At 48.6% G+C, this 4495-nt stretch overlaps 1 protein-coding gene across 1 annotated transcript in view; it reads right to left on the bottom strand.

Moving 5' to 3' along the window:
* Positions 1-4495, bottom strand: part of LOC113003657 — a 101650-nt gene that overhangs the window by 45973 nt on the left and 51182 nt on the right. The gene's annotated exons all lie outside the window — the stretch shown is intronic.

The following is a 4495-nucleotide window of genomic DNA, read 5'->3' as shown; positions in this document are numbered from 1 at the left end:
TTAAGACTAGCTTATTTCAACCTTACTCGATATCTCCTTCCCGAATCTCCCTTTCCACGACTTTCGTCTGTATGCAGGAAAAAAGGGGGGAACAGGTATCTTCCGTCACACTGATTTTCTTTTGATGCACACAACAATTCGGCATGCGGAAAAATGTGAAAAATCAGTAATGGGGAAAGGCGGTTTGGCGAAACGACGGGATGACCTGTCGTTCTGTTAAAAACAAAATGATTAGTGGCCGGCACGCCGATAAAAATCGGGGCTGCGCACACAGCGGGCAGGTGTCGGTGGAAATAAAAAACAAGGACCACTCGTTACTCCATCCACGCGAACGTTGTTAGCGCAAAAAAGAGACATCAACAATATTTAGTTGTATATGCCGGGGCGCAGCGCGCGGGCAGCGGCGGATCGTCATGAAAATTACGACACTATTTCGCGATAAAAAAACAAAAAAAAAAGAGCAGTCACCGCCGCTCGCGCGGGCAGCGTGCTGACGGTTTCGTGATTGTCATGAAAACAAATCGGGGCGAGCTCGACCTCCCACGCGCGCGCATTCGGGCGTATACGGGTATAGAAAAACAGAAGCATCCCCTCTCAACAAAAAAAAAAAAAAAAAAAAAAAATGGGGGAGGAGAGAAAAATATACGCGCCGCGAGCATAGTCGGAGTCAAAACGATTGTATTTACACCTTGGTATCGCGTCGCGAATCCGCGCGGGTCGCGCCACCCGGTGTATAATTAGCGAGGCGATGCATGCACGCGTTCAATGGAAGGTTCATCGGCGTAATGTTATTATAATAGTGGCACGTTTTGCATATGTGACCGGGTGGCGGTCGTTTTGGGAGGAGAAGAGCGAGCTCGGGGGCTCGCCGGATCGCACGAACGAGGGAGGAATAAAGTCGGGAACGGGTGAGGCTGCGATGACGGAGGGGGTGAGTGGTTTTACGCGGGTTTTGCAGGCCGTATTTGCATGGTAATCATATGCGGCGCGCGCGAGCGAGCGAGTGCGGGCGGTGCAGGAATGACGCGAAAGGGTGGGAGGATAGGGGTGATGACGGCAGGAGGAGGAGGAGGAGGAGGAGGAGGAGAGATGGGTGGCAGCGGTGGTGGTGCTACCGGTGCTAGTGGTGGTGGCGACTATTGGAGCCGCGAGATTTGTATATCGCGGCTAAATGCGTCGGTTATTACGGTTAATTCGACGACGAGCAACGGCAGGTTACGCGCGAAGCGTATTACCGCAGTTTATTCGCGCCGGATTATTCGCGTGCGTAAACTTATCGCGTCGTGTTGCGCGCGACAACCTATAAAATAATGTCTGCGACAACAATCGACCACCGCGTAATCCTTTTGTTTCAATTTTCTTCTTTTTCTTTCTCTCAATACTTTGCCTCTATTTTTTACTCTTTAGAGACAATCGATAAGAACCTTTGTCTCTGACTGATGAGATTCGCGTGATTCGCAAGATTATTGTAAATAATTATATGCATAGCACGCGGCGGCGCGTCGTCATCGTAGTAGTAGTCGTCGTCGTCGTCGTCGTCTGCATCCTCCCGGCGGTATGCGATCCAACAGTTGGTGGTACTCATACACAAAGAGCTAATTTTCCCTCTGTCCGTCACGTCGACGGCAACTCTCTGCGCGGCGCGGCGCGGCGCGGCACGGCACGGCGCGCACACAACGCGACAAATTAACAGGCACGCAAATGAGCGAGTTCACGCGCTCGCTTTCGCGCTGCCCCTACACAACTTCTCGTTACAATTGGACACTAATAAACGCGCCAGCGCGTGCTTCGGGGGAGATGCTCTCTCTCTCTCTCTCTCTCTCTCTCTCTCTCTCTCTCTCTCTCTCTCTCCCTCTCTTCATCATTCCACCCGTCCCGAGCACAATCATTCTCCTCCCCTCGTTTCTCATCGCGATGAGAAGCGTTGCGATGCCGCCCCGGCGCTGCCGCTACACCGCGTCCGCGGAAATGCCGCATCGAATCGTACATGTGGACGAAGGAAATGCTTCTTCGTTGGCGCGAGAGCGATACGAGTTCGCACGTCGAATCTGCGTCGTCAAAGTGACGGAACGCGGTCGCGACGCTTCGCGACAGACTGCACAGTCTCACTCGCACGATTATCGCTCGATTTCAGAATTAGTGCGATAAACGAGCGAGCGGTGACGACATTGCGGACTACCTGTCGTCGTACATGCGCATCGTTCGAAAGGACGATACGGGGCCGGTTATCTGCGGGAGCGAGAGAGAGAGAGAGAGAGAGAGAACGACGGCGGCGATGGCGGTTATCCAGATAGCAGATAGCTAGGACGGTGGTCTCGTTTGCGGCTTGACCACCCTTGCGGCGCACTGCCCTAACCGCCCCTAACCACCGTACCGCAGCCACATGGTGTGTGCAACTGGCGATAACGTCGCCCTCGCTCGCAAGCCCGTCGCAAGCCGATGCGTGTCGTTGCACCGTCCACGCTTTCGCGAACGATCGCCCTACCTCCGCCCTGCCCCCTTTTGTTCGTTCCTGCATCCCGATATAGAACGTAGAGATCTGTTATAGATCTAGCGAGTTTATTTTCTCTAAATCCTTGCGACGTGTCAGATCGATTTTTTAACCTTTGATTTTTAAGTAGGAGGTAGAGTGGCCATAGTCCTCTAGCTAACGAAGAAATACAAAATTAGAAATCCTGTTTTGGGAAAAAAAAAATTCGACTATTGTCCACAATTTAAAGTTTATTTTTCATTCCACTATCTTCCAATGGTTTAACTAATGTAAATTTAAATGTAATAATAATAATAATCTTTTTTTTAGTGTTGTCAGCATCCTAGCTACCTACTTGGATAATTTTTCATCACCTACTAAAGGTTGATGTCGAAAATATTAAAGAGTCATTATCCGCGGGTCAATATTGCATCCTTATGAATCATAGTTGTAAACTTATAAATAGAACTAATGTCAAGTGAAGAATCAGAAGAATTCCGCTACCTGTCCGCACTGTTTGATCACTGAGCAATTCCCTGCTCATTCTCATTGTTAGTCATTTGTGACGCAAAGCTCCCACGTTGTCTCGAATGTTTTCACTGAGGAAAACACAAATCAATCGAAAAATCTTGGACGAAAAACGACAGCCAGGAGGATCCAGGACACTCGTGTATCTTTCGCCAGAAATCCGCAAAGTCGGATTATCCCGGTTGGCTCGTAAGTCCACAAACGAATCCGCAACAAACTGCCTCGTAAGATTATCCCCGTAACAAAAATAACGGCTGTTTGTAGACTAGCGAAATATTACGAACGGCCAATAGAGTCCCGGCACTTTAACGACTCACTATTTCGTGAGAGAGATCTTTCTCTCTCGTCTCGCCTTCACGTTTCCGAGAAACGAGCGAGGATGATCGCGTCGACCAGTCGGACGAGCATAATTGAAATCCTTAGAATTTTTCGACTATCTCTATCGACGTTCCCTTTTCTCCTCAACAGAGATTAGCGTTTCCAAACGTTCAATCGTTAACCGGTCTAATCGTCGGTCATGCGAATGCACCCGGGGATAATAATAGTAACGAGTAGATAATGTAGTAAAAGTCTTAACAGTTTCTCTCTACGGCAGACTCTTCAAGAACGGATAATTATGGCGAGTAAAAAACGAGTCAAGTTTGCTAAGGAATATAGTTCATTCGAAGTAATTGTCAGAAAGCGCGATGGTTACGCCGAGACACAGGAAACGTCAGCGTTAACATTTGACGCAAGAGCCGATCTCGTATTTACAAGCCTACAAGTGACATGGGTTTGCGTTTATACGCTGACACGCGGCAGATGATTGAAGAGTCTACGCGCGTCGAGCGAACTGAGCGATTCCGATTTCCTAATTGCGAAACGGAGAAGACGAGAGAGAGAGAGAGAGAAAGAGAGAGCGAGAGAGCTCTACTATATTAGAGAAGGCCTCCAGTATATTACAAGACGCTCCATGTTCAATCGTCGTTATTAGCATTATAATATTTAATTACATTGTAAAACTATCAATCATCATTAGCATTACGGTACGATACACTATATTGTCGATGAACGATCGATCGAGGACGACCAAGATGCCGTATCACATTGTAATTAGAGTAATTAAGATTACTCATATATCGTTTCGATACTTTCTAATTCAAGCGAGGTAACCTGCACTCAGATGCGTCTTTATCGGTGTTCGAAACGCAGAATGTAAAATACATCAAATACCACGTGTACACTCGATAGCCCGCGGCGCATGTGCTTACATGTGTACATGCCGATGCAGGACGTACGTATGCATACGCATGCATACATCGCGTAACCTCTAGAACGACAGCGGGACCGTGCCTAACAAACCGCAACGATAGCTACTAGTCGTCGTCGTCGTCGCGTCATCGCATGCGCCTGTATGTATACACGTAAAGCGCGAGCGTCGTTGAATATTTGAGGATCGGCTTCTTCGCGTTTCTCTCGCCGCAACGCGAACGCGACACGCGTTCCTTCTTCCGAGAT

Source organism: Solenopsis invicta, chromosome 14 (assembly GCF_016802725.1).
Source record: "Solenopsis invicta isolate M01_SB chromosome 14, UNIL_Sinv_3.0, whole genome shotgun sequence".
Taxonomy (NCBI): domain Eukaryota; kingdom Metazoa; phylum Arthropoda; class Insecta; order Hymenoptera; family Formicidae; genus Solenopsis; species Solenopsis invicta.
The sequence above is the reverse complement of the archived record's forward strand: the minus strand, read 5'-3'. Positions and strand labels throughout refer to the sequence as shown.